This window comes from Mastomys coucha, unplaced genomic scaffold, assembly GCF_008632895.1.
Source record: "Mastomys coucha isolate ucsf_1 unplaced genomic scaffold, UCSF_Mcou_1 pScaffold9, whole genome shotgun sequence".
NCBI lineage: Eukaryota > Metazoa > Chordata > Mammalia > Rodentia > Muridae > Mastomys > Mastomys coucha.
Genome location: NW_022196915.1, coordinates 92,065,950 through 92,088,381, shown reverse-complemented (window position 1 = coordinate 92,088,381; position 22,432 = coordinate 92,065,950). Strand labels below are relative to the sequence as shown.

The 22,432-nt window shown below is 36.6% G+C and overlaps 1 pseudogene; it reads right to left on the bottom strand.

The window, feature by feature from the left end:
• Nucleotides 1-399: 399 nt before the first annotated feature.
• LOC116085103 lies at nt 400-1,047 on the bottom strand (annotated as a pseudogene).
• Nucleotides 1,048-22,432: the final 21,385 nt, after the last annotated feature.

Here is a 22,432-nt window from a genome sequence, read left to right as displayed (position 1 = left end):
ATATTTTCTTTTTTTTTTTCTTTATCTTTCTTAAATTTTATTTTTCATGTGTATGTGTGAGTGGCTGCATGTATATATGTAAGTACACCACATGTATGCCTGGTACCTGAGGAAGCCAGAATAGGGAGTCGGATCTCTTGGAACTGGAGTTACAGGCAGTTTTGAGCTCCCATGTTGGTGCTGGGAACTGAACCCATGTCCTCTGCAAATGTTCTTCAGTACCAAGCCATCTGTCCAGACCCCACAGTTTCTCTTTTGTCCAGAAAGCAGGCAATTTATTGGCTATGGACCTACTGTTAACACCTCTTAGTATCTAGTATTTTATACATTACACTTTAGAAAACAGGGTGTTAGACCTTCTAACAGTCCATGGCTGCAGACGGAAATAGGAATAGGTGAGTTGTTGGTGGGTCAGTTTCCACTTGCCTGCAAAGTTCAGGAATTGTCAGAGGTCAACACGGAGTCAAAAGCTGTGGATAAGACCTTGCAGATTGCTTGGGCTTGCTCCAGGCTGTTGCACTGGTAAACCCACAGGCTGTATTCTTCCTTTCTTGCATCTATGATCTTGAGCGCCAGCAAGCTCTTCCTAACTCCCAGGCCGTCATTGTAACACACCAGCCGGATGATTAAGTACAGAGCATGCCTATGCAGAACACCATGCTGATCCATGGTCGAGACTTTTATGCAATACTTAGAAATGCCCGGAATAAACTCCTCTTCCATGGGGACAAAAGGCAACTTACCATCTTGTTGGGCGACGTCTATGTGATTTATCAGGTCTAGTGGCCCTTCAAAGCTCTGCCCCTCAGACACAGCCAGTTTCTCGATGGCACCAACATACCCAACATACTTTATTCAGAACTCAGCACATGTGTCTAAATTGCTGTTACTTTGTCCTGAGCTTTTAAAGGAGTCTGTATCAAGGCTGGCAACAGTGCTGGATCTTGAAAGTCCTCCAAGGCTGGAATTCACAGACTTGCTCTTTGTACTGATTTCACTGCTCTGGAAACTGCTGCTGTTGTGTCTCTTCTTGCCTTTGCAAAACATCTTTCACCATAGCTTGATCCAGAGAAGATGCCCCAGTGGAACAAGTGTGGTTTCCAGTACTTGCCTCCTCGGCTAGTTCCCAGGTCGCCCCCGCCTCGCGGGGTATGGGATGTTCCAGCAGAGGTGGCCTGGAGACTACTCCACTTCGTTGCATATTTTCATTAATTCTTATGATCCCTTTGGGCTTCTCTCCTTTCTCCCCCTGTACTGGCTGGTTTTGTGCGTCAACTTGACACAGGCTGGAGTTACCACAGTGAAAGGAGCTTCAGTTGAGGAAATGCCTCCATAAGATGTGGCTGTGAGGCATTTTATCAATTAGTGATCAAGGGAAAGGGGCCCATTGTGGATGATGCCATCCCTGGGCAGGTACTCTTGGGTTCTATAAGAAAGCAAGCTGAGCAAGCTAGGTGAAGCAAGCCAGTAAATAACATCCCTCCATAGCCTCTTCATCAGCTCCTGCTTCCTGACCTGTTTGAGTTCCAGTCCTGACTTCCTCTGGTGATGAACGGCAACGTGGAAGTATAAGCTGAATAAACCCTTTCCTCCCCAAATTGCTTCTTTGTTGTGATGTTTGTGCAGGGATAGAAACCCTGACTAAGACATTCCCTATTCCTGATCCTGCCCTCCTTTTCCTTCCCCCTCCCCTCTCCTACCCAGATCCCTCCCTCCCTCAGCTTTCTATGATTATGCTGTTCCCCCTTCTAAGTATGATTGAAGCATCTTCATTTGGGCCTTCCTTCTTGTTAAAAGTATAGTCTGTGGGTTGTATCATGGGTATTCCCTTATTTTTAGTAACAGAATATATCCAATATAAGCTAAAACAACAACAACATATAGAAGTTGGAAAAGGCAAGTTGACAGATGAAAAAGCACACCAAGAGAAGGCGCAAGAATCAGAGACCCACTTGTCCATACATTCAAGTGTTTTGTTAAAATACTAAACTGAAAGATATAATATGTCCATGAAGGACATGATGAACACCCATATAGGACCTGTGCTAGCTGCTTTAGTGTTTGTGAGTTCATGTAAGCTTTACTGATGAAAACATCTCATTTTGAGTTGTGTATTCTAGGTGTTCTCTCTCTCTCTCTCTCTCTCTCTCTCTCTCTCTCTCTCTCTCTTTCTTCTCTCTCTCTCTCTAATGTCTGGCTGTGGGTTTCTATATGTATTTCCATCTACTGCAAGAGCAAGCCTTTCTAAGGATTTCTTAATAGGGCTCAAATCTATGAATATAGGGGTCTATAATTAGAAGTCATATTATTTTATTTATTTGTTTATTTGTTTGTTTACTAGACTAGTAGTATTTGATTTTGTCCTCAGTCTATGGGTATCTAGTCTATGGTTCCTGGTTACTACTACTGCTTTATTTCCTTTTCAGAAAAGAGCATGCCTCCAAAAGACAACAGCCAGAGGGGACAAAACAAAATAAAAATAAAATAAGGCAAAACTCATCATATCAAGGCTAGAAAAGGCAACCCAGTAGGAGGAAGAGTGTCAAGAGCTGGCAAATAACTCAGAAATACATGTCTTCCTACTATTAGGAGTCTCAGAAAAACCATCTTCATAACATGTATGCAGAGGACCAGATGCATTTTCATGGAGGCCTCATGCTGGCTGCTTCGGGCTCTGTGAGTCAGTGTGAGTCCTGTGTAGTTGATTCAATGGGTCACGTTTTCTTGTTATATTCGATTTCCTGACCCCTGTAATCTTTCTGCTCCCTCTTCCACAGATCTCTCTGATCTCTGAGGGGAGGGACTTGATAGAGACCTCCATTTAGACTCTCTTTGCTTTCTATCTGGTTGTGAGTCTCCACACCTGTTCCTACCTGATGCCAAATAAAGCCTCCCTGATGAAGACTTGACAAGGCACCAGTATATAAGTATTGCAGAATATCCTTAGTAATAATTTCATTGATTTATTTGCCAGTCATATTTGATTTTACCCTAAGGTTCTGAGCTATGCTGACAGTTTCTGGCCATCCAGATAGGGTAGGATGTGGGTTTCCCCTTATGGGGTGGGTTTCAAGTTAATCCAAACATTATTTGGCCACTGCTACGTGTTATATGCCACCATTTTCACTTCTCTTCTTGTAGCAGTTAGTGCTATAAACCTGCCTCTTAGATCCACTATCATTGTGTCCCATAGATTTGGATATGTTGTTTAGTCATTTTCATTCAATTATGGAAAGTCTTTTCTTTCCTTATTTCAATCTTGACCCATTTTTTTCAAACAGCAGGGTGTTTCTCTTTTTGTATAATTGTATTAAATATTTCATATGTTATTTCTATACCTTAAACAAACAGAGCCCAAGTGTCAAATAAATCTCGTGTCCAAGATACACTGGTTTGCACTCCCATCCCCATAGAAAACTAAACTGAATGCTATCATACATATGCTGAAGACCTGATGCATAAAATGAATATTGCAGAATATCATTAGTAATCATTTGTTTGGTGTTTATGCTTCCTTTTTCAGTGAAGGTTTTATTTAATGACCTATTAATAATTCAATAACATATTGTTCAGGTTCAATGAATTTGCATATGACCTACTGTTTCTCTTCTTTGATAAATATCCACGTAAATATGAAAACATGAGATTTTATATTCATAGTGAGAAATTGGAATAATTTAATCCGTGTATCTTTCAGAATCTCCAAAACTTAAAAATAAAAGATAAAAATCTATATGACACAGTCAAAGCCTGATGGTATTCCTGCATATTATAATGAAGAACCCACTAGTGTTTCTTGTTATAGAATCAGAAATGTAGTATGTATCAGTCTGATTATGTGAGGTCCTGTCGTTAGTGAAGATAATATGATGTTGAATCTGAGAGGTACCAGTTGTTGTGCTGTACTCTGTACCTAACATACCCACAGACCCATTCAGCCTTGTTAAAGGTAACATGCCAAGAAAAGTGCTAGAAGTTGAAATTACTGTAAAATCTCTCTCCAGGCAGATAGAAGACCTAGTGCTTTTTCACTAGAGAAAGGCCAACATCAGTGATAGTCTGTGGTTGTCTTTGTATTGGGCTCTAACTTTATTCCATTCTTATCATAAAAAAATTTAAAATTATACTTCTCTCTCCCCAACACCATTTCTCTTATATTTGGTAAGAATTATTTTGTTTCTTAACATATGATCTATTTGCAGAAAGCTCCATCCACAGGTGTGAAATATTTTGATGGAGGTTTTTATATATAACTCATCTATTTGATCTATAATGCCATTTAAGTCTGATTTTATAGGTATATTTTATCTAGTTGACCAATGACCCACTATTACTGTCTTGAAAACAGTCTGCATCTTTAAAGCCATTCATTTTATGAGATTGTGTGTGCTGAAGTTGAGTATATAAAAGTTTAAAATTGTTTTAAATCTTAGATGGATTATTTTCTTAACTGATATAAGGTGACTCTCTGCATCCCTCTGACTAATTTTGGTATGAATTTCAGTTTGTTTAATATTAGTATGGCTGCTCCCACTTTTTTGAGAACTAGTTCCATTTCCTTGGAAGCTTGGCCTCTGCCAATCTACTCCTTTGTGTGCCTTTGCAGGTAAGTTGGACTTCCTGAAGGCAAAATTGTTGTGTTCTATTTTTAACGTAAATCTTTTACGTTTTCTGATTTGAAGATTGAGATCATAATAATTAGAGCATTATGCACAGTTGTGTCTTAGGTCTCTAACCTTCTTCTAATACATTTTCTAATCATTATTCTCATTGCTATTCAGTGCAGTTGATCTTTTCCTGTGGCAGCCTGGATGTGTTTATCTTTTTTCTTGGTGTGCATTCTCTATGCTCACATTGGAGTAATGGCTTACTGGCAATGAATTCTTATAGTTTATGTGTGTTATGGGCAGGGTTTCTACTTCAATTGTGAAGGGTAGCTTTGTAATTATCGTTTTGCAAAGAGAATTAGTTAATCTGGGTTGGTGATTATTGTCTTTCAGAGGTTGGAATACATGGTTTCATGGCCTCCTGGTTTTTAGCATTTCTGGTGAGCATTTGCCATTAATCTGAGTGATTTGTCTGCATATCTAACTTTGTGTTTCTTTCTTGTGGTTTTCACTGTTCTTAATTTTATATGTTCAACATTTCAACTGCAATATTGTTATAGACATTCTCCACCAATCTTGTCTCTTTGATATCATGTCTTCTGCATCCAAATGACAATCTATTTCCTTAGACTTGAAAAATTCTCAGATTAGAATTTATTGAATTTATATTCTACACCCTCATCTCATACTTCTTACATGGCTATGAGTTGTAAATTCAATATATTTTTTTAAATTGTGATCTCTATACCTGGAATATTCTGTTCATTCTTTTTTCTTTCCTTTTTTTCTTTTCTTTCTTTCTTTTTTTTTTGTTTTTGTTTTGTTTTTGTCTGAGCCTTATATTTAACTCTGTTGGAAAAAGAGCTGCCCAGTATTTTCCAGTTGAAAATTGTTAGGCTGGATTGTTCCATATTTAGTGGGTTAGAGAAGAAAATGTTTCCTGTGCAACAATTGCTGCCACAGCAGGATTCGACCTCCATTGTGAATGCCCCAGCCCTCCATCCACGTTAGTGTATTTACCACTGGGACATCTCTTATTTTTCAAACGTATTGTGTGATCCTGTTACCCTGTGTGATTTCAGTGTCCAGGGCTATGATATGGGCCTGTCTTAGCTTGCATTTGAATTTACAAAAGGAAGTTTCTCCTTCCTGGGATTTGGTGGCCAGCATGCATAGCTTGAATGAGCTTTACCCACTGGGTTTCAGTGCAGGTCAGCTCCCGCGAGGCACAAATGCAGTGCGACATGCCTGGTGCTCCTGGCATGTAGGATAATGTGAGGAAAGAGTATCGCTTTAGAGCTAGCTGTGCATCACTCTTCTCCTGTGCTTAGAGTTTGATTTCAGAGCTTCCCTCAGTCTGCCCACTTCATACCCCAGTGGAATAGTCAGTCTCCAAAGCAGCCATTGATGCCTAATTTCCCAACATATTCTCAGGGCAGCTTTGTTGATCTGTGTTTCGATGTTTTAGTTTTGCAATGTTTACTTCTAGAGACATTCCACTTTTTATTTACAGATTGAAAATGAGGAAAAGTATAATTATTCCCATCTCTCAGTTTTATTTGGCATATTACAGTCTTTTATCCCCTTTATACATCAAAGTTTCACTATGTTTCTGGGGTGTACTTCCTGCAAGATATGCTAGGGTAATGGTAACAAAGTTTGTAAGAGCAACCAAACCAAACCTGGTTTGTCTTAATGTCCATTCCATGAGATGGATCATATACACAACAATACTATTTAAATGTCCAAGAAGCAGACACTACATAGTGTCTTAAGGGGACTTAAGGGAAAAACCAAATAATATTACTCAAAGAAAAAGAAGAAATGAAGTGATTAGAATGACTCAGTAAAAATTTGCTATGCTCATAGATCTGTCTTATTCAACCATCATCAGAGGCTTCCACCTGTTAAGCCTGAAAATTACAAGGAGAGAGAGCAAATCTATGAATGCCCAATTAAGGTAAGTTTTATTTAATACTGGCCAGGAAGATGGACATTGGCCAGGTCCATCCCCAGAATACTCAGCAAATGCTGGTGAATTAGGCCAATCAGATTTTTTCTGAAGGTGGAGCCCACAAGGCTTTGATTTGATAGTGGTATTTTCCACCATTATACAATCAGGGACAACTATACATCTCAATGTTCTTCCTGACTACATACATCTTGCCTGCCTACTTGTGATGAGGCACATACTGTATGGTTGGGGCAACCAACCTTGTTTACTGAAGTGAAAACACATGACTTGTCTTAAATCAACAACAGCTGGAGCATTCTAGGAAGTTATCTGTCCTTATGTAAGTGGACTTTTAGGTTATCTTTAGCCCTTACGTTTCTTCAGAAGGTAAGAACTAATACAGAGACCCACGGCCAGACATTATCTAGAGGGTGAGAGTCCTTGGAATACTCAGCCTTAAATGGCATGTCTCCACAAAATTTCTGCTCTCAGAGCTCAGGGAAACCAATAGAAGAGAAGGCAGTGTTAGATCCAGAGAGGAAGTACATCTAAGTCAACACAGGGAGAACATGATTCTGCTTCAGAGCCTCTACACACACACATATTTGAACGACATTAATTGGTCCAAATATGCAAAAATTGTGTTGCTTTGTGAATCCTTCACTCCCTTCTCTTCTTTCTTTTCTGCTAAGCCACTAGATTCCCTTATTTGATCACTTTCTCATTCATGATGTTAACTGCAAAGGTCCAGCTATCAAAATCCCTTTTTTAGCTATACTGCCCGTCACAGCCAGTCATGAGTTATCAACTCAACCAAGCACAGTCTTCATCCTTTTTCTTGCTTAAAAACCATGCCTGCATATCCACCCACTACTGGGTACTGTTTCTGTCTGAGTCAGATCTCTTGCTTAACATTCTTAATAAATGCTCTCTTCATGCTGCTAATTGCCATTTGCACGTGGTCAGTTCCTAATCCCAAGTCCAGATGGAGCACCAGTCAGTGCATGGGTCCCATCAATATTTCTGTATTTTTCCTATTCACTTACTTTCTGAAGTTTACTGTCTCTCACTTTTTCTTAAGTTTTTATCTTTTTTGATGTCACATGAAGAAGGATTTCTTCCAAACCTGTAGCTACTTTAGAAAGAACAGACAGACTTCCCCCTGCCTGGTTTCTCAAATTCAGTATTCCTATATTATTATTCTATAGAGAAAATGTAGAAATGTTGTTCTTTGCATTGTTGTCAACAAGTCCATAGTTTTCCAATGTTCTTTTACCTATTAAAATATATTAGTATCATTTTAAAATAATGTAAAAAAGGATTTGAACTCATCAAGACTAGGGTTCATAGGCCCCCACACACACACCCCAGGGAAAAGTTAAGGTGATCTACTTTCCTGGACAAGGTTAGAATATGAAAGTGAAAATTTATACATTATTACAGTAACAAATTGAATTTACATCCTAAAACATTGATGATTATTCTTGCTTTTCCTTATAGTTTTCATATGCAAGTACATAATGCATATTTCTCAGAAATAAAATATACAAACCTTGGTAGTTACTGAAATCAAAGCAATGTTTTCATATTTAAATTTATCTTAATTTGGTAACCTCTTTGACTCCAAATTCCAGTGATTTAATCACTAATGAGGATAGTTTTCTTTCTAAAGAAACTAAGCTTAAATACATCTTCATGTAGCTGCTCTCTCTCCCTCTGTCTTTAAGTCAATAGTTAAAAGCTGCCTTCACCCAGCTGTAGCTTTTTAATATGCATCTTTGGAGCAGCTTCCCCTGCTTGGCATTAAGATGTCAATGGATCCAGAAAGAGAAAATATTCTCCCAGAGAAAGCATTTTCATAGCAGGCCAAGCAACACTCTGAGCAGAAACTTAAAAATAATGGTTTTGTATTTCTAAATTCCTCATTCAGAATTCATTTTTTAATTACTTTTTAAAATGGGTATAGAAACCAGTTTTGCAACCTAAAATTTGTCTGATACATATAATCCCAGACCCAAAATGATGTGGTGTGGGGCAAATGCATTCTTTTGTCCTAGGCAGTTACAGAACTGTGACACATAGTTTCTGTGTGCTGCTTCAAACCACTCTGGGCTCTTATTAAATGATCTTCATCGCTGTAGGTCATCATTTCTAGCCTTTATAAAAATTGTCTTTTGGGAGTGTCTTAGCCGGAATATGCTGAGTATCTCTGGAATCCTGTACTATGACATACAATGTTACCATTTTCACTCACAGCCCAATTCCTCTGTTGTAAGCAGCCAATTAAAATATTATATGTATACTCTTCTGTGTGCCTCTACAAAGTATACATTGCAATATATGTGTATTTCTAATATTTTTAATGACATTGGGGTACTACCCAAGCCTGGTTGACCCACATGCATTTCATAATTCAGTCCTCTAACAAGCTTTCTTCACATGTCTTATACATTTTTCAAATGTAATCATTGTCTTCAAAAACTCTCCCTTCCTGACTTTGGTTTTCATGATAAATTCTGAGGTCTGCACTGAGAAGCTTTACCACCTGGATAATGTTTCTTGCAGATAAGACTATAAAACATAGATATCTGAAAACATATTATAGGAAATTTATCTCTAATACATAGCCTTGGATTATACCACACCGCTAGTATTATTTATTTATTAAATGACTAAATATAGCACTTTATTAAAATGATTCTAAGGACTATAGAGGAAATTGGATAGCATGGACACAAATAGTAATTTTATACTTATAAATGACAGCAAATTTAGAACAATAATCTAAAAATAGTATTGGAAGACTATAGTACTCTCAAATTTCACATCATGTTTCAAAGCAGATGTGTCTTCTGTCTAGTCACAATTACTCATTTTTCTAAATGTTATAATCCTAAGATTTTTTAAACAATAATGGAACATAGTAATTTCTATGCTACTACTACTACATCCTTCTACTGTGCAATAAAAGTTATTTTTTCATCCTGTAGATATGCTGGAAATTTACTTATTGAATATTACTTAAAGACAACTTTTAGGTGAAAGTTTTTGATATATATCAATTTAGAAGATCAAGCACATAATTATAGATAGTATAGGAGATATACATTATTGATGTATGATAGATAAAAAACAATGTTTGTTAGACCAGTGAAGATTTGGTCATCCAAAATTTTTGTTTGCCTCGACACACTTGACATTCTTACTAACAGTTAGTCATATGACATATGAGAGCTAGGGTGTTGGACTTCAAAACAAACAAACAATCCCCCCCAACACACACACACACACACACACATACACACACACACACACACACAAATACACACATACATAAAAATCACACAAAACACCCAACTCACCAAACAAACCAAAAACAAACCTTATAAGGGACGACTGGAAACAGAGCTGCCAGAATAAAGTATTCATTTGTGTAGTTACTCACTCACTTATTCAACATTTTTCATTAAAACTATGCATGCTCTGGGAATTATTTTTATGTTAAGGACATAAAAATATTTTCCTATAAATATGTCCCATTATTACTATCACCAAAATGTACTATTTAATATATATGAAATATACTATGTGAGTGTCCATGTGTTTCATAATCTTTTTTTCCATTTTTATTAGATATTTTCTTTATTTCCATTTCAAATATCATCTCCTTTCCTAGTTTCCCCTCTGTAAACTCCCTATCACCTCCCCGCTCCACCTACTCACCACTCCCACTTCCTGGCCCTGTCATTCTCCTACACTGGGGCATAAAGTCTTCACAGGACCCAGGGCCTCTCCTCCCATTGATGACAAACATGGCATCCTCTACTACATATGCAGCTGGAGCCATGAGTCCCACCATGTGTACTCTTTGTTTGGTGGTTTAGTCCCTGGGAGCTTTGGGGGTACTGGTTAGTTCATATTGTTGTTCCTAGTTGGGGCTGCACACCCCTTCAGCTGTTTGGGTTCTTACTCTTGCCCCTCCATTGGGGACCCTGTGCTCAGTCCAATGGTTGGCTGTAAACATCCATCTCTGAATTTGTCGGGTACTGGTAGAGCCTCTCAAGAGACAGCTAAAACAAGCTTCTGTCAGCAAGCACTTGTTGGCATCCACAATAGTGTCTGGGTTTGGTGACTGTATATGGGATGGATCCCTAGGTAGAACAGTCTCTGGATGGTCATACTTTCAGTCTCTGCTACTCTTTCCATGGGTATTTTGTTCTCCCTTCTAAGAAGGACCAAAGTATCCACACTTTGGTCTTCCTTCCTCTTGAGTTTCATGTAGTTTGTGAATTGTATCTTGGGTATTCCAAGCTTCTGGACTCATATCTATGTATCAGTGAGTGCAAACCATGTGTGTTCTTTTGTGATTGGGTTACCTCATTCAGGATGATATTTTCTAGTTTCATCCATTTGCCTACAAAGTTCATAATTTCAAAATTCATTGTTTTTAATACCTGAGTAGTACTCCATTGTGTAAATGTACCACATTTTCTGTATACACTCCTCTGTTGAGGGACGTCTGGATTCTCTCCAGCTTCTGCGTGTTATAAATAAGGCTGCTATGAACATAGTGGGCCATGTGTCCTTATTACATGTTGGAGCATCTTCTGGGTATATGCCCAGGAGTGGTATAGCTGGGTCCTCTGGTAGTACTATATCCAAGTTTCTAAGGAACTACCAAACTGATTGCCAGAGTGATTGTACCAGCTTGCAATCTCACCAGCAATGAAGGAGTGTTCCTCTTTCTCCACAACCTCTCCAGCATCTGCTGTCACCTGAGTTTTTGATCTTAGCCATTCTGACTGGTGTGAGGTGGAATCTCAGGGTTGTTTTGATTTGCATTTCCCTGATGACTAAGGATGTTGAACATTTCTTTAGGTGCTTCTCAGCCATTCTGTATTTCTCAGTTGAGAATTCTTTGTTTAACTCTGTACCCCATTTTTAACAGGGTTATTTGGTTCTCTGGAGTCTAACTTCTTGAGTTCTTTGTATATATTGGATATTAGCCCTCTGTTAGATATAGGATTGGCTAAGGTCTTTCCCCAGTCTTTTGTTTACTGTTTTGTCATATTGACAGTGTCCTTTGCCTTACAGAAGCTTTGCAATTTTATGAGGTCTCATTTGTCAATTCTTGACTTAGAGCAAAAACTATTGGTATTCTGTTGTGGAAATTTTCCCCTGTGCCCATGTGCTTGAGGCTCTTCCCCACTTTCTTTTCTATTAGTTTCAATGTATCTGGTTTGATGTGGAGGTCCTTGATCTACTTGGACTTGAGCTTTGTACAAGCAGATAGGAATGGACTAATTTGCATTCTTCTACATGCTAACTGCCAGTAGAGCCAGCACTATTTGTTGAAAATGCTGTCTTTTTTCCACTTAATGGTTTTAGTTCCTTTGTCAAAGATCAAGTGACCATAGGTGTGTGGGTACATTTCTGGGTCTTCAATTCTTTTCCATTGATCTACCTGCCTGTCACTGCACCAACACCATGCAGTTTTTATCACAGTTGCTCTGTAGTACAACTTGAGGTCAGGGATGTGATTCCACCAGAAGTTCTTTTATTGTTGAGTATAGTTCTGTGAGCATCTTTGGAGGTTTTTGGAGGGAGCAGAGCAAGTCCTAACACTTTGACCTGAGGAGGAAGAGCAACATTGTAGCTCTTTTTAGTTCATTTTATGTTGCAGCTATGTCATCCTCAACTCCAGTAATTCATACCTATTATAAAATAAAGTGAAAGTAGGTGCAATGTGATAGAATAAATGTCAAGACTGTCAAGAATTTGAATGGGATCATGGCATATTAGAAGTAAGGAAAGCTAGAAGGAAGGAAGGAAGGAAGGAAGGAAGGAAGGAAGGAAGGAAGGAAGGAAGGAAGGAAGAAAGGAAGAAAGGAAGAAAGGAGAGGGAGGGAGGATGTGAGGGAGGGGAAGAGGAAGGGAGGGACAGAGGGAGGGAGGAAGGAATGGAGATCGAGAGAGACAGCAATAGCTGGAAGCAAGACATCTCAAAAAAGCTGACAATGTATGCTAAGCAAGCTAATTAAGAAGTACTGCAGCATCACATACACAACTTTCAGTGGGAAAACCAGACAAGGTCAAGAGAGAGCTAAGTCAGTTGGCAAAAAGGACATGAAATATTACAGACACAACCTGACCTAGACTCTATAAGCCACTGGCTCAAGCCTCAGACTGGCCTTGCCAAGTCCACTCCTGGACAAGTACCAGAACTAAGATTCTCGTTTTCAGTTTTATCAGTGCCTCTGAGAAAATCTTGGGCTGGTATGTTTTGCCACAAGTAGATAACAGTAGCTCTGGAATAATACAGTAAGGTTCAGCTAAATTAAATGAATCAATTGAAACTCTTATTTTAATAGCTAACTATTACAAACAATATTCCATGTTAATTTTTTAAAGATTTATTTATTTATTTTATATGTATGAGAATATTGTAGCTGTACAGATGGCCATGAGCCATCTATTGAGCTCTGCTCACTCAGGCATAATTCACTGTAGCTGTCTTCAGACACACCAGAAGAGGGCGTCAGATCTCATTACAATGTGGTTGTGAACCACCGTGTAGTTGCTGGGATCTGAACTAAGGACCTTAGGAAGAGCAGTCAGTGCTCTTACCTACTGAGCCATCTCACCAGCCCCCTCCATGTTAGTTTTTATGTGATGTATTTGAAAGATAATTTTATATTTTCTTCAAGATCAACTCCATTCAATAGAAATAGATGAGAGATACAGTAGGAATTTGGAAACAACACTGTCCAACAACTCAAAATTGGAAAATGAGAATTTGAGCTACCAAAACAAAGCATTTTGTCTTGCTAAATCTAGCAACTGTGTTTTCAGGTGAGAGTCTCCATTTATCTGCTTGATCTTACAATAATGCTTCTCTCTCAGAAAGCCCTAGCCCTAGTTTCCAGAGAAAACCAAGCAAATTGAGAATTAGGTGCTAGAATTAATCTCTTCATCCTTTATTGATGATGACACTATGCTCGTTGAGGAAAACCTAGAAAAATACTAATACCTTTAAGTGGAAATATGATTTTGTTAAATACCTTTAACCCTTTTGGTAGACTAGCTGAAATATCAGACACAAAGTACTCATATTTTCAAGCCCTATTTATTCAAAGATGTGTTTTCTTGTGAGTTAAAAATAATTTAAGATGTTATTAAGTCCACACAGACTGAGTTAAAGAGAGTTTAATGAAACAATTTTGCTTTTGTTTTACATCCACAACAAATTTGTTATCTTTCCATTTATTTTATTAGCTGTCGTATAAACTCAAACATATTGTGGATGAACGCATACAAGGATAAAATATAACTAATCTAGGCAAAGCAAAACTGCATCTATTTCTATGTTAAACTCTATTTAAATTAGGCTTCTTTCTCCTTTATTTACTGATACATAATAACTATTTAGTTTACACAGTGGTATGGAAATGTTCAGGAAAAACACTAGGTGGAAAGATAGAGACTTCAGGTAAGCAGCTAAAAACTTTCAGGTCAGCTTATGGAGCCATCTCTTAATGGGCTGCAGAATAATTAAGTTCCCTAAAATGTCTTACTCTAAGAAGTGGCTTTATTGAACATGTCCACAGTTTCAATGCCATAGTAACTGATTTAATTAATTGAGGGCCCAATTTAAAAGTGATTGATGATCTAAATGTGGTCTCTTTTATCTGATTAATTAGCACAGTTCCTAGTGTTTGCACTAATTAAAAAGTTTATATTTAAAGCTAAGAGGAAATAAATGCAGATCATAGTCTTTTTCACTTAGACTTTAAAGCAGTCTTAATATTAATAAGAATATGCAAGAGTGGGTGATTTCTTCAGCATTCTGTTTACAACAGAGCAAACATCCCTTTGCTTATTCTGTAATGTTACCACCAAGGGCTTTGTAAAATAAGCTTGTTTATTATATTATTGTCTCTTAATCCCTCAAATCTAATTTTGGAAATGTCACTAGTTAACTTTAAAAGGGTACATAAAGCCAATTACAGATTTTCCTCTAAGACCAAACTTTCCATAATGGACGCAGCAATTTAATTATTCCCAATTGAAAATTTCATCTCTTTTGTTCTAACTCTGCTTAAATCCTAGAAGATGAGTGAGATTTCTAAAAATATATCTTGACATTGATCATTATCGTGGAACAGAATGTAGTTCTCATCAGCACGAATAATTGAATAGATTGCAGTGGTAAATTAATGAGCAAATTACTTAAGCTGATTTAGAAGGGTCTTTCTGCCTCTTTTGATTTCCTGAATATTTTATAAATAAAGGCCTGAGCTACAGTGTTTCTAAAGTTCTTCTTTTGTAGGTTATACTTTGTAGAAATATCCATAAAATAAAACAAACAAACAAACAAACAAACAAACAAACTGGGCACTTAAAGGAAAGGCACACACCCTTTTATAGTTAAAGAAAACTCATTAGAATGCCTGTGCTGCACATTCTTGTTCTATTATACTGGCAGTATACAGTGTATCAGCAGAGGATCTACTTTTAACCTTCAGTTTCGGTTGGAAGGATGGAAAGGAGTTAATATGCTCATACCACAGGCAAGAGGATCAGAGTTCCAGTGCCCAGAACCAACATAAACTCCAGGTAGATGCACTGAGCCAACAAGTAAATCCATTCTAGAAGGCTGACACAGCCATCTCTGAGAACTCTGAGTTTGATTGAGAGACTCTCCTTTAACGAAAACAATGTAAAGGTGATCAAAGAAGATTCTCCAACATTAACTTCAGCCTCTTCAAGCACATTCACACATGTGAAAGTACAATGCCATAACAGGGTACATATTGATTCCAACATGTTTCCCCTCGCTCCTCTGTACACAAACATCTAAAGCATTAAAAGGAGAAAAAAAACATATAATTTCTTGGTTTGCATTATTATTCGCTTACTTTAATTTCCATATTAAATTTAAATTTTCTTGTTTTTGTTTGTTTGTTTGTTTGTTTTGTTTTGTTTTTCAAGACAGGGTTTCTCTGTATAGGCCTGGCTGTCCTGGAACTCACTCTGTAGACCAGGCTGACCTCAAACTCAGAAATCCTCCTGTCTCTGCCTCCCAAGTGCTGGGATTAAAGGTACGTTAATACACATAAAATCTTGTACATATTTATGAGTAGTTTAAGCTAGTTCACTACAATAATAGCTAAGGTTTACTACAGATATACAATATTATAAGTATTTTCATATCAAATTATTCAACTATTCATTACTGTTTTGAGGAGTATGCTCTGATTGTTCATAATTTTCAAGTGCAAACATGAAAATACAGAAAGTGTATGTATGTGATTTAGATAAAAAAAAAACATAGAGATTTGGCTTAATCCTACAGAATAAAAACCTTATTTTCCCCTCATCCCTTTAATTTCTGTCCCTACCAGATACATTGTCTTTTTTGTCATTCATTTTGACTATGTAGGCCATGAGCCTACAGAATGTAGAGCTCCACAAAACTCCCTATTCTGAGTCTAATTTTCTATATCAGTCCAATTTAACTTCTTTCAGTGATATATTAATAGAACTTTTAAATTAAAATTTAATTTTGATTTTATATTTTTGCATATGTTGATTATCTATTGACCACACTTACCTCCCATATTCCTAGTCTTCTTTTTCAACCCCAACTCTTCTCACAAGTCCTTCTCCAACATTCATATTTAGGTAATTTGTCTTGAGATCCACCATGACTAACTAGTGCCACCTCTCTGACCATGGGTTAGGAACTATCCATTGAAGCATAGTGGGCTTATCAGAGGGAAAAGAGCTAAAAGAGTAAGTCTTGCATTGTCAAAGTCTATCAGTCCCATAATTGAGAGCTTAAGTGTAGGGACTTGTGAGCCCCTCTGCCTTCCTTGACTAAAGATTGATAGTGCCGGTCTTGTGTAGACTACATATAACTATAGTTGACTTGAGTTAAGTCTCTGTGTGGACTAGAGAATGGTGTTTCAGAGCCTTTTACCTTATCTGCTGGCTCTCAAATACTTCTTGGCCCCTGTACAATATTCCTTGAACATTAAGTAAGATTGGAAATGTGAATGACTTGTTTAGGGATGGACATACATCCTTTCTGTATTTTCTAAACCTTGGGTGATCATAAGTCCCTTCATTCATAAACCACTGTTCATTGTATGAAAAACTTCTCTAATCAAAGTTAAAATTGATTGGGGATTTACTTTCAGGAAACTCAGATTAGCAAAATTCTTTCTCAATGTGTACATAAGTAAAGAGATAAGTGTAGATGAAGTTAGAGCATAATTTAAGGGATTATCTAATGAAAATCCAACTTAGACATGTATAGAGGTCAAGAGAAATAAACTTACGTCTGATGTAATGAAAAGATAAAAGTAAGTTGTTCAGAATTGCTAGACTCTGTACTACAAACAGTCTACTTCATCTTTTGTTTCTGTATATCTCACTGACATATGCTCCTTCGATGTAAGGCATTTGCATACCTCCTAAGGTTTAGACAAAGGCCTCACATAACTCTGAATACGCCAATTTAAAAAGTTTGTTTTGCTTTTAATTCTAGGGACAACAGAAACTTTGTAACTAAGACATGAAGGAATTTTAAGCTTCTTTCAGAAAAAGTAGTATAAGAATCTAAATGAAAGAGAAGGATTAGAAATACAAGTCATGGCAGGCGATGGTGATGCACACCTTTAATCCCAGCACTTAGGAGGCAGAGGCAGGCAGATTTCTGAGTTCGAGGCCAGCCTGGTCTACAGAGTAAGTTCCAGGACAGCCAGGGCTATACAGAGAAACCCTGTCTGGAAAAAAAAATACAAGTCATATATTTAAAATGTGTTTGTTGATGTAATGTCTTACACACTATTCAGAACTTTTCAGCATAAAATAGGTAATGAGGCACTGGTTACTGTAAAAACTTTGCAGTTATTTATCTATTTTATAGTAAAATTTGCCTGATTTTCCTCTATAAGTAGTCTGTGTAAGATAATTCATATCAAGCTAAATGTTAATAGCTACTGATGATACTAATGGTAATCAGTTTTGGATCACACACTTGGAGAGTCCAACTCACATACGAATAAAAATATTCATATTAGCACCCTACCCACAATTCTGTAGAACTTTAAGAGAAATATGCTAGCATTGATAAGCTATTGAAGATATAATTACAGGGATGGTACAAGTGAATATCGTAGAGAAAAGTGTGCATAGAAATTACCAATCCAAAGGCTGGAGTAATTTGGCAGCTGGTGTTCTTAACAGCAAGCTAAGTACTTTCTTGGTCTTTCTAGGCTCCTTCAAGTGATTATTTTTTACTTGTGCTTTGTAGAGAAGTGAACAGGTGGGAATGCCCATTTAATTTGCATTTCATCTTTCACTCAATATTTTCCTTAGTGAATTTAAGGATAGTTTGAGCATGCTTTCTTTGTTTTTTTTTTTCAATTGAATTTAAAGAAGGAAACAGAGTTAAGTAAACTTAACAATTAAAATTATCTTAGCTCATGAAGGTATGGTTCTTCAATGAAGACATCTTTCATATGAAGAAGAAGAAGAAGAAGAAGAAGAAGAAGAAGAAGAAGAAGAAGAAGAAGAAGAAGAAGAAGAAGAAGAAGAAGAAGAAGAAGAAGAAGAAAAAGAAGAAGAAGAATGAGGAGGAGGAGGAGAAGGAGAAGAAGAAAAAGGAGAAAAAGATGATCATGATTCAGTGTCAGATTGTCAATTCTTCTTACCCTTCACCTGTTTTGAAATAATAGCTGAAAAATGTAAGAAAATATATTTTACAAAAAGAGCTTAAGAAAGAGCAAATCTTATCCAATACTTTCATTTTACATCAGAAACATACATCCCAGAGCTCTGATCCATAGAAATACAAAATATATGTATGTTTCTTTAAGCCAGATGAATGGTTGTCTGTCATTAAAAAATTAGAAACAGATTCAGGAGTAGTCTACTTGTATAACAAGAGAAAATAAATTGACACTATAAAATAACAAATGAATTACAATAGCTACATTGATTGTTAGTAACAAAATATTTGGGTTTTAAGAGTTTCCAGAGGTGTATAAGTGATCCAAATGAGATTAAACTGAAAAAAAAAATACTAGATTCAAAGCCATCTCTATAGCTGTAACAAATTTGAATATAATACTTAAAATAAATGATATATGAATTAGGTATAAGTACAAAGTCCAACTTAAAAATCACTAAAACATTATTTTAGTCTTACTGAAATGACAAATTTTGAAATGGTAGAAATTGTATTTGTTACATAAGAGAAAGTAATGAAGAATAATTTTACTATGATAGCATTCATTTATTTAGAACTCATTGAGCAACTCGGGGGAAATTTGCTATAATATGGTATAGTAGTAGTAAATGCTTAAATCCCAGCCCAAGGTGTCTACCCTATCTTTGGTTATTGAGTTATTGGATAAAAGATAGACACAGCCTTTGTATTTACAATAAACCTTAATCAACACAAATAGTTGGGCAAATGTCTTCCGTTCATGCTGTTAGAATCTACTTTTCTATAGAAAGCATAGAGTTATTACTTTCTACTTACTATATTTCATCTGAACTATTCTTAGCAACAATTGGGCAGCCCTCAGGGACTCTCTTGACCCTTATTCCATGGCAACTTCTTCTCTCCTGTATATTCTTCTTCTATCCCATGTTGGGTTCTTCTTCCTCCTCTCCCTCCCCGTCCTTCCCTTCCTCCTCCTCTTTATGGTCCAATTATTGAGGTTTTGTCTTTTATTTTTTTATTGTAATGCTAAGGGCAGAACCCCAAGACCTGGAGTTCCCAGTTTAATTCTGATCGATTAATAAAGATAGTAACAGCTAATAGTTTGGCAGAAGAGACATAGATAGAGTTGTGTTTTTCAGGGCTTGGTGTCAGAGGAGAAAAACATACAGGAAAGGAGGAAAGAAGTTGCCATGGGTTATCTGAGCCATAAAAATGTGGCTCTGAGGGTCATCCAACTGGAGTTGAGAGCAGCTCAGATGGAACATAGTAAATAGCAATAACTTGGGGTTTTATATATAGAAAAGTAGATTCTAGGAGCATGGAGGGTAGGCAGTTTCTTAGCTATTGTGCTTCTTAAGGCTTATTATGAATATAAAGGCTGAATGTATCTTCCATCTGGGAATTCAATGAATAAGGTGGGGTAGAGACCCTGGGCCAGGATTTTAGTAATTTTTTACTAAAATATGGTAACATGATAATGAATTTAATCCACCACAGACCTAGGCATAAGACTGTAGTGTATTGGAAGTTTTCTGTATTTTTTCAGATAGAAAATAGGCAGATTATCAAGGGAATAAAGAGGAAAATTGAGTTGGAACAGAAAGAAGAAAAAGCTTAGAAGCTCAATGACATATATCTTCCTGTTTTTTAAAGTGACTTTTAACACATTTCCCATCACTATCTTCATTGAACTTCAAAGACTTGAGAATATGAGGCTTTGTATTTATACAGTATCGCACCTTGTACTTGTTTAAAGGAGAGAGTGCTATAAAAGCCTGGTTATTTGATATACAAAACCCAGTAAATGTTGGATATATAACATTTTCACTTTGTGCTATAGTCAACATTTATGACATTCCAAAAACACATCTTTTCTATAAAATAGTTGTAAAATTTTAAGGAAACTGTCTAACACATTCATCCTTCAAGGTAATATTTTCTTCATTTACTATAAAAAATAATTATGAATCATCATAATGTGTCCTAAACTAAAACAATCTTGTTGCAATTAAATTTATAGTAGAATTTACCACTATGATACTAAAGAAAATTCCAGAGGGTCTGCCTTTCTACATGATAATATTCTTTTTATATTATTACATATTCTAAAAGTTTTCCCTTATAAATGTAAATGTAATTTCTCTTTCCTCAGATTAAGAGATGAGATGAGAACCATAACCAAGCTTTGCAAATACATGGCTTGGGATGAGCCCTAAGTGGTATTCTTCTCTTTGTTCTAGCTCTAGACCTAGGCTTAGAAGCTTCTAACCTCCATAGGATCTAATCTTCCAAGTTGACTGATTCAATCTGTTTTCTCTCAGCTTCAGACTGAATTGCTCTGCTTGGCTTAATAGTATCTTTGGCAGTATGTTCTAATCTGGCTCCTTCTCATTCTCTGGCTAGTTGTCTTCACATGTGTATTGCTTGTTCTCTCTGCAACCTGTCTCTTTAAAACTGTCCCTACTAAATTGCCTTACTTACACTGCTGTATACAGTTCATATACCTTCTCTTTGTCACTGTCTTTGTCTCTGTCTCCCTCTCTGTTTTTCTGTTTGTCTCTCTGTATCTCTGTCTCTCTTTCTCTCCCTCCTCTCCTCCCTTAATCTCCCTCCCTCTCTCCCTTCTGTAGCATAGCCTCTCTTTGCTGTGCTATTCTCATAGTTGGGCATATTCTTTCTCTGATTTATTCTATCAAATCTTATCTGATACAACACTTTGTCTGCCCCTCTATTAGAAGCCACTTTTAAACATAGATGATTCCTTCTACAAACTAACTTTCATTACCTTCATAGCTAGGGATTAAAGGTTTGTACTAAGGGCTTGTCTGTATTTCAGTCGGATCATACTTTTCTCCAGGGAGTGTCTGCCTTCCAGCCAGATCACATAGAACTGGATGTGAGCTTTTGCAAGAGCAGCCATGTTGCAGATTAAAATTCCCCTATATTCATTCATTATATAAATATTTCATTTTAAGTCATTATTTGCTCTGTTTTCCAAAATTCATATTACTTTGACATATGTAGAACTTTTCTATGTACAGAGAATCATAGAAAATCTTTCCTGGTCAAGACCATGATAATCACACAAGCCTATATCCCCCTTTCAACAACAAACAAACAAGTAAAACAATTGTTGGAATGATTACAAAATGTACAAATATTCACTTGTGACTTCCTAGGAAAGCTGAATATGCTCCCAGCTCTGTATTTCAAAACTGATGCCTTTTCCATTGGTAATACCCAATTTTGAGAGCATTTTGCTATTTTAAGGCATATGCTTATTAATGTGGAGCATTATTATAAAATTCTGAAATTTTTATTATTTCTACACCAATTGTATCAAGAAGAAAATCTTGTGGCTCTCATCTTAAATAGCTTTAAAAGAAATCCCATGGAAATCTAGTATCAACTGATTTCTCTGGCCAATTCCATTGTTTCCTTGGCTTCTGGAGTAATGTTACTAATGACATTTTCTGTCAAAGCCACCAGATTCCTGCCAGGTTAGAAACTTTGTTTAGGTAAAGGAAAAAATGATAAAAAAAAAAAAAAAAAACCTATGAGTTAAAACTGTGTAAGTGCTTTAAATATGATTAGCAAGGAGTTCCAAATATTTGTTGGAGATATAATTTCATAAATTTAACAGTAAGCAGTAAAAATTATCTGTTTGCCTTTTAAAAAACCCTTTAAAAGTCTCAGTTCCTTACCTGCTATGAGAGAAAGAATGATTGCCTTTTCTGTGATTTGTGTTCAGCAATTAAAAACTATGGTTAGGAGCAAGAATCAGCAGAGGATATTTGCAATCGATTCTTTCTAAAGTATAAAGCATGAAATCATTTCTGGGAAGAAAGTTAAATGTGGAGGTCAGCATGAATGATATTGGCAGAGAATGCTATAATGTCGGCAAAGAAGTGTTTCAGTGTAGAATGAGGTGGATGAAACTTGGCAATCTGGGATGTCAGTAAATCATAAAGTTACTTGCAATAACAATGGTATGACAGGAACTATTAGTTTAAGTGAAAAGCACCAAGAATTACTTCTAAAAAAATGCATTTCTAGTGCAATCTCGTCAGAGAACAGCATACATAACCAAGAGCATTTATCTGACTATAGAGTAGACAGATTTAAAAAAGCAAC